The sequence below is a fragment of the Pseudopipra pipra genome, chromosome 12 (genome assembly GCF_036250125.1).
Source record: "Pseudopipra pipra isolate bDixPip1 chromosome 12, bDixPip1.hap1, whole genome shotgun sequence".
Lineage (NCBI taxonomy): Eukaryota > Metazoa > Chordata > Aves > Passeriformes > Pipridae > Pseudopipra > Pseudopipra pipra.
Window position 1 is genome coordinate 16,519,196 of NC_087560.1, and position 13,725 is coordinate 16,532,920.

Below are 13,725 nucleotides of genomic sequence, written 5' to 3' on the forward strand. Positions count from 1 at the left end.
CTAAGCAGAGGAGTGGGTTTTTTGGTACTTTCAGTACTCCCAAACAAATATTTCCCATCCCTTCCTGTCACTCTCAAAGGCTCACAGTGTGTTGCTCTGATAATTCAAATAAACAAAAAGAGAAACAGCTGGCAAATAAAAGCCTAAATTTTCCAAGACACCCCTTGCCTCATGAGACAGACATTTCTAAGTCCTGTGAGATCTCAGAATTCCTTTGGTCCCATTTGCAGCCAGGTCCCCACTTGCTATAAATTCAGTGCAGCCCCAGGGCTGCTCCCCTCAACGCAACCCCTCCCCTTGAGGGATCCTGTGTGCTGTTAGAAGGGAGCTGGAAAGGAAAGGAGAGGGATTTTTCTAGGTAGAAGTTGTTCTAAGCCTGAAGCTGGGAAAGATGTAGGTTTTCCATGCCCTCGTTTCTATGAAAAAATGTTCCTAATCCACCTTACTTATTTTACTGATACTGAAATTGTTAGCACAAGGTTTTGCTAGAGCTGAGAAACAGGAGAAAAATGAGGCTTCTTAATCTGTCGGGGGTCTTTTTTTATTATGTAGAGGATTGTTGAGGTTTTTCTGCAACTTGAAGGGCTAAAACTCACACTTGTGATCATTTCGAATGGATGGTCCCTATCAACTCTTCCAGGATTAGTGCTTATGAGTATTTTTCTGCTTCTGCATAGAAAGCAGAGGCCAGGTTAAACCTCTGTCCTCAAAGATAACTAGGAGGTGTATTGTTTGACTGTTCTTTAACTACAAAGCAAAACTTTTCTGCTTTTTTTCCTATATACCACGAAGAAAAGTGGATGTTCAGGAAGGGACATATCCTACTGAAACATGTTTGGGGCTGGTGGAGGCAGGCTGGCTGTGCAAACAGATCTTTAGGGATTTATGATGATCAGTTTTTCAAGCATTACGAAAGCCTGAGAGCACATTATTTTTAAATGAGTTATATATTTAGCACTATGCCCACCATTCTTTCAGTTCTAATTTTAGAGGGCAGGGGACAACTCTGGCACTATTGTAGCCTTGTCTAAATTTAATATAGTTGAGCAGCTGATGATTATCAGAGAGATTGGCTTTTTGCTCCTTCAGGAATTTTTCACTGAGGAAAAAAAGTCACTGAGTAGTACTCTGCTTAGGGTATTGTACAAGCTGTTGTAGTACATGAGAAGAAAGTGTGGTCTGAAACAGTCTCTTAAGCCTTATCTCTTACTCCAGGCAGGGATTTTAGATACAGGAGAAGGGAATGAGGTTAGTTTGGACAATGTTTTCCTTTGCCTTCTGTAGAAAGAGTAGTAATTCTTGCTGGGATGTACCAGTAGATCAGACCTGTCCCATCTCCTTGTGAGTACAGACACACCCAGATACAGAACAGAGCTCAGGAACTTCCAGTTCCACCAGTTGCCCTGTAGAAGGGCTGAGGAACACTGTTCCCAGCTTCTTGTCCAGTGCCAATGGTCAGGTGGTCCATGCAGAGCCATGGGTTGAAGACCAGAAGAAGAAGAACTCTTTCAATCCTTCAATTGTATCTCATAAATCCCACAGTTACAGTCATGGGTCTGACATTTATGTGGGCTTCAAGACAGTCTAGACCTTGTGTCTCTCTTACTGTGGCCACAGTGAGCAGTCTCATCTCAAGCAGTGTCTCTGAATTTGTCAAATGATAAGCTAGTCATAGTTTATGGAAACGGGGACATGTGAGGGTGCTTAAGCGTTTCTAAGTGATTAAAGGCAACATTCACAAACACTTCAGTATTACAGGCAAGCTCAATCTGCATAACTCTACACAGTGTCAAAGACTCATTCCAGACAAAGGGTGTTTAATGAAAAAACTCTGTAAAAAAGAGGCCTTGCAATTTCCTATAAATATTAGGCTTTCTGCCTTCCTTCTGAAATATATATGAACAGCCTCAAGAGGGATTATTGATGCTGGCAAGTTTAATCAGTCCTCAGAAGTCCCTGACACTGTGTCCAGCATTAGAGTTTTGCATATGGTTCCCCCCACACCCACTGGAGTGTTTTGAGGTTGGGGTGACTGCAGGTCCCTGAGAAAGCAAGATTGATAAAGCAAAGCAATCGGAGTTATTTCCTATGCATGAAATTGATTAAATGCTTCACTAAATGGCTTATAAATTTGGCTCTCATATTTCTGTCACCCACTGCAAAGATTACAGAAACTCCGTCTATAACCATGTTGTATACAATACCAAATTACAAAAGGTTGTAAAAACTAATGTTTTGTTTAAAGTTTTGAGCAGGACCATATGCCTTCAGTGACCTTGAGTAAGCTATTTTAATTCAAAACATTTTAAAGAGTAGAGAAGGAGGAAAAAAAATCCATCTGCATAACAAAACTGAACTAACACAATTTAATACTTAGTATGCTGCATATCATTTTTTACTTCTTGCCAGAAAAAATGTTGAATCCCCTTCCACCAGAGTATTCTAATTTTATAGCTACTAAATGTACGTGGCATGAAACCTAGAAGCTCAGGTTTCCCCAGATTGAATTTGCTTTTCTTATTTTATGAACTCTGTTATCAAATCTACCTGGGAACTTACATGGTCCCCTTTACTGTTGAACTCGCATTAGGCACTAGTGTTTTCTTGACCTCATCAGACCCTTTAAAGTGAAGCTTTATTGATTTTGCCTTAGCATAGAGTTTCATTACCTCCCAAAATAGGATGAAAAACTGAGGCACAGAGACACTGAGGATCTCTAGATCCCAAAAACAGGTGTGAGGGTAGTTTGCACCCAAATCTGCTTCTTTCCCTTTCAGGTGAGACAGCCAAAGGATTTACTAGAGTTTGGTCACTGGAATAGCTGTATGAGCATTGTCAGCTGCTGGAGATCTACTGTACAACATTAATTTTCTTGACTATGTTCAGTCATATCCAGTGTCCTGCACACATTTAATAACAGCTGCTGCTTACACCCAGTTATGTTCTCAGTCCACAGCAGAATAAACTTTGGGCCAACTGAGTCTTCTGTTATTTTAAAATCCAGTATTGGCTTATGCCTTGACTGTCCTTGTGCAAACATCTGACCTGGAAACTTGAGCTCAACCAAAACTGTCCAGCTGTGGATGTCCCATCCCTAGTGGTGAATCCTGCTTGGTCTGGTGGAAGATTCCCTGTCCACAGCAAAGGAGTTGGAACAGGATGATCTTGAAGGCTCCTTCCAGTCAAACCATTCAGTGATTCTATGACTGTAGGAAAGGACATTACTTAGTAACAGATATATAGTTAGCCACAGTAAAATAGGTAGATTGCTTTATAAATCCAATAAACACTGTACTTCTGACTGTCATAAATATAATTTTACAGGATCCTTTTTAAATAGAGCTCCATTTTACAGATGAGAAAACTAAGATTCAGCAAGCACACAGGCTTTGCCCAGTTTTAGAGTTTTCTTCTGGCAAAGACTGAGGCTGAGCTCTGGCTCTTCTGCTCCCCAGTGCTTCAAGAACTCAACCATACTCTCCTTAGCTATACAAATAAAGATCTTAAGTGATTAAATATAAGTACTGAAGCGAGGCTCATGGCTAGCAAGAGTGAATTGGCATGAAATGCAAACATAAGCATGAGAAAACAATCTGTGTTTTAACCATAAATGCCTGTTTTCTACAGGAAAAGCCATGTTCTCCCATAACATTTACAAGCCATCTCGTCCCCAGCAAGGATTAACATTCGGCATCGATGTACTGATCTGGCAAAGGGCTGCCAGTAATGTAATCTTTTTTACAACCAGCAACATGCTTAAAGTCTTGACGGACTTGACCTCTGTCCATTGCTAATCCCTAACTTTCTTGCCCATTCAGATGTACATCTTTAAAGAGATGGCACTGAATGTATAGCAAAGAGCTAAACCTTAACTGAAGGTGAAACAAGAGCTGCCCAGAGAAAAGCAGTGGGAGGAGGGAAATCCGAGTGTTGCTTACCCAGCCTCGTGCTGGGATTTTGACCCCATGGTGGGGGTAGAGGTGCCTGCTCAGTTTTACATGTGCAGCGCCTTTATTTCTGCCCAGATGGGAGAACACACCTTTTGGCAAGAGAGGATGTAATGTATTAGCTTGGATTACAGAAGCACTGTAATCAGACTCTTTATGCTTAGACTGTCTGAACAGCCCTTGATCCCAAAGGATAAAGCTAAACAAAGTAGTTGAAGCTCACACATGGAAAAACGAGGTATAAAGAGACCTTATATTTTACTGAATCAGTTCCTCAACTCCCAGTTCAGGCATTTGGTTGAAAAACCAAAGTGGTAGATTTCCATTATATTCACAGTCAATCCAAAAAGATTCCAGCTGTCTTTTCTTTCATTTGTGTGACAACCAGTCCTGGGATACATGCCAGCTCCTCAGATATTGCTGCTCCACAGTCTAGTTATTTTAACTTCTGGCAACTGGTTATTTGACCTCTTGGTGGCTTGTCATTTTAGTATCACTTTCTCTATGTGGATAATCTAGTGGGAATCCCTCCTTTATAAGGCAACAGTCTACACATGGTAATTGGCCAGAACACTGAAGTATTGTGCTGTTAAGTCCGGTCTTGAGCCACAGCTGAGGAGCACTAATTGTGTCTGGAAAGCACAAAAAATGTGGTTTACCTTCTTGTTCATGAGTTACTGGTCCTCAGGCATGGGAGAAAACTCTAATTTTTAATATGCCATGTGTTATGTACAAGGTTTGGATCACTCCCTAAAGCCATGTGATAGCAATCTCCTCCTGGATGAGCACAGCCTGGGCTCCAAAGGACACACAAGGAGAAGGAGATCAGCCCTCAGCTTCCACCAGCTTGTGAGTGATGAGTTACATCACTCTGGTGTGAGAAACCAGCAGAACTGATCTTTATTCCCCTGTCCCATCATCGGTGATTACAAATCAGCATAAAAGCCAGCAGCGTGCTCTGTATCCCATGGACATCCTCAAGTGATGGTCAGCTCTGTTGGATGAGGTTTGCTCTTCATTAATCTCCAAAGCAGCCTAAAAGCATCTCAGAAGAGCCTCGTATCTGCAGACAGTCTAATCTGCTGATGCTATATACTCAGTGAGAAAGCATGCAAGCAATCCAAATAAAAGAAGCAGCCATATATCCTTAATTTAAGGCGATATTCCTTCCTCCACCTTGAGCAATCAAAGCAAAGCCACAAATTTTCCAGTAGTCTGGGAATGGGATCTTAGAAAATGGTGTACTCAGTCTGACATGGACTTAAATAGGTTTCAGAATAATCCATTATGCATCAAGTGTTTAATTGACATAATTAATATTTTTAAGGGGAGCCATTTACATTGTAAGTTCTATACACATTATTTACAATTTCAACAGTAACAGTTAATGCTCTGTGACAAACTATATTGTTTCCAGCTTGTTATCCATTCATAACAAGGTCAATCTATTACCATTATTTTTGTGAATGTAGCTGTTACCTTGAGGCAAAAAGTTAATTGTAAATTACAGAGGAGGGATTATTGAGTTGTTTTTTTAACTGTATTCACTGTAATGTATGGTAATGGTGTTATTTTATGAAACATTTACATTTAAAAGCATTTCGTTATTCATATCACACATGCTGGACAAATTCACTTTTAAACTTTTCAAGAACTTACTCAATGGGAAGGGAAGAGCCATTTGAAAGGATCCAGCTGAACACTCCATAAGCACTGCAGTTAAAACCAGACGCAGTCTCATCTATTTTCCCCCTTTGTCTGAGGCTGGTCCCTCTGCCATCACCATTCAACACAACTCTGAGAAGTGCTTAGTGCTCTGAGAAACAGGAGCAGATTTGATTGTAATTTAGAGTAACACTTTAGCCCTTACATCACAGAAGATATCTATAAGAGATGTATCTTCAGATTTTATTCAGCCCCTGATGCACAGCACATACACAGGGCCACTCTGATGTCTGAACTCTTCTCCTCCCTACTTTTGCACAATTTCTACTGTGTTGGTTGATGCCCTGGCAGACAAATCTTATATTTACACCCTGCCTTGTTTGCTCCCACCTGAGCAAAAGTCAAAGGGTATGTGGCACTGCTGCTTCCCAGATGGCAGTAAAAGTTGTCATTCTACACAGAAAAGGATGGGGAACCATCATAAAACCTGTCTTTCCACATCATTTTAACGACGCTTTTCAGGGCAAAACCCATGAGCTTTACATTACATCATTGACTTATCCATCTTAATGGAGAGTTGACACCATTTAACTTCAATCCAGACAACATTTCTGCTGTGCCCACAGATCCAATAGATCTGCCTGCTGCCTTGATCTCCACCGTACTTGTTTTCTAAATTGTACTTTGAAATTAGGTGGTTTATATAATCCCATTATATTCTGGCTTCAATTAAAACACTGGCATTGAATGTTCACAATCACTTCCAGAATAACTGAGAACAAACTCATAAACACTGAATATTTTGAGCTGAATAAAGAATGTAAGAGGCTGATCATTGATCAGATGCAGAAATGTGTTTCCAGTCACACAGGAATAAGAAAAGTAGTTTAGAATTTTGTCTTCTTTTTTCCACTGAAGAACAGGCAGGTGAGAGCTGTTGAGATATTTACTTAAACAACCTATAAAAGATATGTTGTAATTTCTCAGTGATGAAGTTTCTGTAATATGCTGGAGGGTGTTTGGGTGAAATTTTATAGAGAACAATTTAAATCTGTTAGAATCAATTGCTCACTTGAAAAAATCTATTCCTTTCTTCCTCAAGTCGTAATGAAAAATAAATTTGTCAGGCTTACATCTTCTATCTGGCCTAATGTGCTGTATCAGACCAGGTTTTCCTGTATCTCATGCTCTCAGAAACTTTAAGGCATCGTTAGGTATTAGCATACCTAGTTTGGAAAGGGTTAAATAACATTATTTCTGTGGTCTCCATGGCTGGTAGCATGCTCAAAGTGCACAAAGCTCAAGACATGTGCATTCTTCGTCCAATAACTTGTCCAGTAATTGGTATATTGATTGCTAATGTCATCATGTTTTAGTATATATAAACCCTCTCACTCTATCATACAGCCGCCAACAATCCAAGAAGTCATTGTTTATTCATTGTAACTCCCAAACTGGCGTGTCAGATTCTGCTTCAGGCCTTGCTGATAAAAATCAGGAGATGATTGGGCACACACATTCTTGACATGGCTGACCCATGACATCTTAGGGCCAGCAGGGAGCCTGTCATTATGTGTACAATACTCTTCTTTCTTCCCCCTTATCTATTCCCAGATGACTTTGAGATTTTTATTAACTCATTAATGACTGAAGATGTCATTAAAGAAAGTGGGAAGGAGGGGGGAGAAAGACATTTTGTTTGTTTGTTTAAAAGTGGGGAGCAGCAAGCCATTGGCTCCACTTGGAGAAAGGTGGGGAATCTTTAAGACAATGCTGAAGGATATCCAGAGGAAAAGATTGTTAGCTCATTAGGATGACTAAAGCCAAGCTTTGAAGGGAGAAAAAATATTGGGCCATATTTGAAACACAACTGAGGAAGGAGGGATGAATTTCTCCACAGAAAAGAAACAACAAAATGAAACAGCCAAAAAAGCTGGTTAGGTTTATGCAGCACGATCAGTAGCCCTCACAAGCACAGAGGGAGATCCCCCTGGTACTGCCTCAGTCTTCAGACACTTCAGTATTCACCCAGAATAAGTTTTGTGTTCAGGGTTAACATTTTATCGTGTCTTTAAAAGTGTGTCTCTTTACAAAGGGAAATAGAATCTCTTCGGGTTTTCTTACATTTTCTTATAAATATGGCAATTGAACAGGTATTGAAAAGCACTAAATAGTAATCACACCTCATGTGGGTTTTTTCCAGGTTCTTTTTCATCCTAAGTTTGTGAATTCTATTTGTAAATATAGAAAACTACTGCATATAATTTTGCAGATTTTTACAATATGGACAGAATTTTATTACTTTAAAATATATATCTGAAGCAGAATTTTCATGTGAGTCTGTTGACAGGCTACTTCTGATCCTACAGTAGTCAGTCACTAAACTTCCCCTGAATTTGGGATAAACAACTGGTCCCACCTTATGTATTTTTACTCCACTTGAAAATTCTGCTTTTATTTTTTAATTTCTCTGTGAAACAATCTCACATCTGATATTTTTATTGGAAGCTGGATTCATACAGCAATGAAAGCTGTCTTTTTCTTCCTGAAATTTGTGTGTTTCCTATCATTAGAGGCCTGTTGGTTTAGAACCAAAGACTTAATATTTTAAAGATTGCAATTATTTTATTTTAATAGTTGCCATTTGTGGATTGACTGAGGAATAGCGAACGTTTTCCTGCCTTAGGCAGCTGCCTTCCATATGGTTGTTGATCTCAAACTAGAAATCTCTGATGTGATTTCATGATTGCTCTGATACTGGACATTAAAGTGACATCAAGCTCAATATCATATGCATTGGCTGGCCCTTAACATTCCTTGTTTCAATGTTCATGTCTTTGATAAGGTGAGTGGAAGAATGATGGACTTGTTCCCCAAAAGAACCAGAAAGTATTGGTATAAAATACTGGAATAAGCTCCATAGATGGGACCTGTGCATTACTACAATCAACTCAAACAGGAATCTGCTTATTCTATCCTATAAACTACAGATGGCAATCAGGTGTATCAATCTGATTTTATAAACTGACTACAGTAAGTTTTAATACTCCTAATAGGAGTTAAATGAAAATAATTTAATTATACCGTGTTGCTTGTGACAACTCACCATTCTGCCCACTCAGTAGATGATCAGATCACCTGGGTCATAGGGTAAACATTTATTCTTAGGAACAATGATAATATTTGCTGTGTCTCAAGTCCTTATGAAGGCAGTGGACATTTTCTGCAATATTAGAAATTTTCTCTGGTTTGCTTCTTTAAAAGAGATTTTTATTCTTCTTTTGTCTCCTGATAATTAACAGAACATTGTTTGTATTGTAGTGGGAGCTGGAGTTCTCCATCAAAGGTCAGGGACTTGTGCAAGATGCTGTCTGGGACTTTAAAAAATACATAGATATACATACACATGTATAAATATATATATATATATTCCAAAGGAACACAGAGGGGTTTGAAAAAAAAAATGGCAAGAACACATCAGCATTTGCTGGCCTAATCAGCTATACTCTGCTTAATGAAGGTGTGTCATTTCCCAAATGCACCTTTTTGAGAGGAAGCCTTCCTTTCACCTCCCTTTCTGACATCCAGCCTCTCTTCCATCGTGTGCTGAAGTGGGAACCTGTGATGAATCTTTGGATAATGGACTGTTTGCTTTGACAAACTACTCCTAGTGAAACACGTGCCTGTCTTGGCGACAATAACAGCAAAGTGCGGATTTTGTGGAAGAAATAGAGGCTTTGAGGGCTCCGGCGCCAGACTCCGAGTCTATAAATTGCTGGACTGGGATGCTGGATGCCTTTTAATATTTTCAAACATCCAGTAGAGTAATGAAAGAACTGTAGGACTACCCTGATGTAAGACCTCAGGAGAGTTGTTTTTAGAGATCATGGGAGCTCACAACTTGTTTAAGAACATGAAGTCCTATCCGAGTAATAGCTGGAAATAAGTTGCTTGATTTTTCTATCCCCAAAGACAAATTCTTGTAATAGCAAAAGTGTAAAATCCAACAAAGAGAGGCTTGATACTTTCAGATACTCCAGCCACTTCACAGTGGGGAAAAAAAAGACAGACTGACAGTGAAACTATTTGGGGTAAATAATGAGGACAGACTTCTCAGAAATAAACTGGCATGGATTTGGCCATGAGATGTCAGATTCATAACTTGGGAAATGAAAGCCTCTATATACTAGAGAGCAGGCCCTAGCCCAGCAGTGGCAATTCAGCCTTCTGAGCCACAGGGATTTCTTTATAAGCAGTGGTATATTAAATGTGGGATCCAGTAGGCCAAAGGGACAGCAGCAAAACAGAGACAACGTGCAGTGACAAAAAATGAGCTAAAGCCAGACACTAATTACTTCACAGTAATTTTGTTTTCCTGTAGGGTTGACTAATATCTCTTGCTCCTTCAAGGTAAATGCTTTTCCTATCACTTACATTTTACACCTAGTACAATTTTTTTTAGTTTAAGTGAAACTGGGGAGAAAGCAGGTTTTGTTTATTTATCCTTTTTCAATGTAGAGATGAGGGGTGGATTGTTATACTGTGCATGTAGCTGGAGTGGGCTGAGGAAGAGCACTTTTAGACAGGCCTAGGTCAACAAAACAGATTCATCCATCACATCTGCCAGAATGGAAAGATAGTTGTCTCTATGCTCGGTCAATCGGAGACCTTTCTGCTGAGTCAACTGACAAGATTGCAGATATTTGTGACAAGAAGGACACTTATCCACTAGTAAGTGGACTGAAGACCACCAACATGTTTGGCGGTGGGTCCTAAGCCTGGGAATCTCTAAACTCTTGAACAGCAGCATATTGCTGCTTGCAGTCCTCCTCCCCTTATCGGTGGAGAATCGTTACCAAAAACTAAGCTGGAATAAGATAAAAGAACAAAAGGAAGGGATTCTGAGGTGCTAATGGTGGAAGGTGTGAGAGTCAGTAGAAAGTACAGTAAAGAAACCCATGACAAGTCATGATAAATGGGTCGTTATAAAATTCATGTTTAGGCTGCACCAGTCTGGGGATAATGCCATTCGTCATGGCAACACTGGGGCACTAATGAGCCCTCATTGCATATTCATGGCTTTGGCGCCTCTCTCCTCTCTCTGCCTCCCTCCCACCCCGAACCAATGCCTGGTAAATATCTCCACCTCAAGCTGAAACTCGACTTAGGCTGCTTTTTTTTTTTTATTTATTTGTTATGTTGCAGCAATTACACTGTAAAAGTGCTGCACAAGATTGATTGCTCTGATCTGTAGTTCAATTGTAAATTAGAATACACATCCCCCTGGGGACACACGGCCCCTATTTGTGATTAAGAAAAAAGCCCCATAATAGACTAATAGCTAAAGTTCTCTCTCTTTTACTTTCAGGCAATTAGCTTGATGAAATGGCCTCTTTTTGTGTACCCTGGAAGTGTAAACCGATATCATAATGAAGTATATGATGTTTATTCTATTATTTTCACCTTGCCATGTATGCAGGAATGCATAAATAATGGCTGCTTTGTCTAGTACATTTACTGATTCAGAAGTAAACTCTGTCTTAAAGATGCAGCATGTGATCCCATAGCCTTATGTTAAGCTGGACACTGTGACTAGTCCCTATAAAAACTGATGTTCTGCCCAAAGAAGTTGGAGAAAATTTTTAGTCAGGTGATTAAATAATGTTTGCAGGATACTTTCATTTATGATGAGTCTTAATCGGAAAATCCTCCTAATAACCTAGTGAGAAAAAAAAAAATCTCCATTTTACAGAAAGGAAATCTGAGGGGGAGACGCTGAACACATTACACAAGCCCACACAGGACCTTAATAAGTGCTTAAGAAATCCTACCTCCTTGAATGTTTTTTCAGGCAATGAGAAGCTCCCATTCCTCTCTCTTGTAAAGAGTTATTAATGCTGTCCTGTATGGGTCATGCAGTGCCTCTGACCTTAACTCACCTCAAAGACACACAGCTCCGCAGTGTCACAGTTGTCTTCATTCCCATGTGACATCCACGGCTAAAGCTCTTTCACCTAAATCCAAGGTGGATATGGTCATGCCCATATTCAATATCATGTGTTGGATGTTGGCTTTCCCAAGGCTCAATTTGAGCTGCCAGTCTGAGCAAATGAGTCATGTTGTGCAATAGTGTTATAACACGGGGATGGCGTTCGTGCAGTTGAGCTTGAGATAAATATCTGGGAAGAAAACTGCCATGTGATGATAGCTCTGGGCATATCTGCTTTGTGAGGAAAGGTGCTTCTACATTAGCCTTTCACTTTGGCCCAGGAGTGCACTTTTGAAGTGAACCCTCCAAATGACCCTGCTTACCCCGTCCCACCAGGCCAGGCAGCCTCGGAACACGCAAACGGAATTCTTTTGTGTGAAACCAAACCAGGTGACGTGGTCTGGGAGCTCCAGTAGCTAACGGGGATTCAGTCCACTGGAGCACGCTAGGACTGGTCTGAGTAAACCTCTGACATGCAGTGACCTGGGGCCAGTCCCTGCTCTCCAGTGCACAGCGTAGACATACCTTTATTTGCCTATTTGCTAAGCAGAGCAGGGTTCCTATCCAAGGGGTTGTAAGAAACTCGGATAGGAGGACATGTGAAATGGCCTGAAAATCCTGCCTGAGGAAACACACTGCTTTCTGTATAACCCCATCGGTTTGTCTGCAATAGAAATATTTCCATTTAGTATAAATTCTGCGTGAGAGACGTTCTGAAGGGGAACATAACAGAGCTTGGAAACATTTTGCTGAGAAGCACTACCAGTGCAAACCTTCAAAGGGTAACTCTGTACATGGCTACAAAACCATATTCTGTTTAAACTTGTTCATCATTGTCTTCTTGCATGACAGCCCTGGCATTTAAAATATGTTAGGGGTGACACAATACTTTCACCTGGTGCAGACATATATCACTGGAAGGATGTTCTCATAAACAAAGTGCTGCAGGCTATGATCTTATCATTCTCCTCTTCCTTCTTCTCAGCTCAGTTCAATGACAAACACGTATTTCTCTTCTTTGCTCCAGTTTTCTGCTCTACAGAAGCCTGGTGTTGGAGCAACAGGTGATGTGGCAAATCAGGAATGACAAGCACTGGTGGTGGCCTGGTGGGGGGAAGCAGCATCAGAGGGGGCAGCAAACATGCAACGAATTTTATCGTGCTGCAGCTGGTGCAACTTCATGGCATGAGCAGAAGTGCACTCACGTGCATGCCCGCACACGAGTGGGTTTTTTTTGAGAAAGACAAAGCAAATTAGAGTGTTCATATGTAATTAGCTGACTATTAGTGTGGTTCAGCCAAGGCAATAGGCAGACAGTTAACTTGGAGATAGCTCGCAGATAAAAGGGCTGAGGAGGGTGTTCTGGGGAAAGCTGGAGGTAATGGTTCAGAAGATAAATTCCTGACAAATTGAGCAGGCATCTCAGAATGTTCTTGCCCTACACCACCAGCACAGTGAAGCTATACAGGCCTTCCCTCTCTCCCCTACAAAGCTTAACCCTTCCTGGCACCCAGGGGTCTTTCTCCTTGGACAGCTCACTTCTAAATTATTTAAGAATTATGATTTTCTATTTAAACGCATTAGTTTGGACTAAAATTGCGACATTTTCTGCTCATGCTTCCTGCCCTCTTTCTTATTCCAGCATATAAAACAGAGGCTATTACCCTTGTAGAGGCTGGAATATCCCCAGCTGTTTATCTGAGAGTGACCAGGTCTAGTAAAAACTTTATCATTTACCATAAGTAAGCATCACACCTGGGGAGAAACCCAAAGTGCGTCCAAGTTCAAGTCTTTGCAACTTCTATGAAAATGTGGGTGTTTTAGTAAATCTTTGTGCTAAATGAAAATGTCATTATAATTTTCTCTCATTTTACAGCTGACAGGGAAGTGCTTTTTTCTGTCCTTTGGGAGTTTTCAAGATTTCATTTTTTTTCAGCTAATTCTGTGGCTAACCAATAAGCTGCTAAAATGTAAAAAAAATATAACTGAGCCATTTGCTTCAGTAGTTTCAAAATATTTCAATTTTTTTGCTTTCATTTATAAATTAAAAATGAAAATTAAAATATATTTCAAAGCAAATAAATGTTCACTTAGAAAAACATGTATCAGGACACTTGCAATTAT

General features: G+C 40.2%; 1 protein-coding gene across 6 annotated transcripts in view; it reads right to left on the bottom strand.

Annotated features, from left to right (window-relative positions):
- Nucleotides 1–2,352: 2,352 nt before the first annotated feature.
- The window catches only part of LOC135421008 (serine/arginine repetitive matrix protein 1-like), a 49,984-nt gene continuing 38,611 nt past the window's right edge, over nt 2,353–13,725 (bottom strand). For 2 of the 6 annotated variants that reach the window (XM_064669123.1, XM_064669090.1), the window contains 3 exons: nt 11,552–12,705; nt 5,607–5,763; nt 2,353–3,206 (listed from right to left, as the gene is read on the bottom strand). The gene's annotated coding sequence lies outside the window, so the exon portion shown is untranslated. The remainder of the gene's footprint in view (nt 3,207–5,606; nt 5,764–11,551; nt 12,706–13,725) is intronic. The other 4 variants (XM_064669120.1, XM_064669087.1, XM_064669093.1 and 1 more) reach the window with 3 other exon arrangements.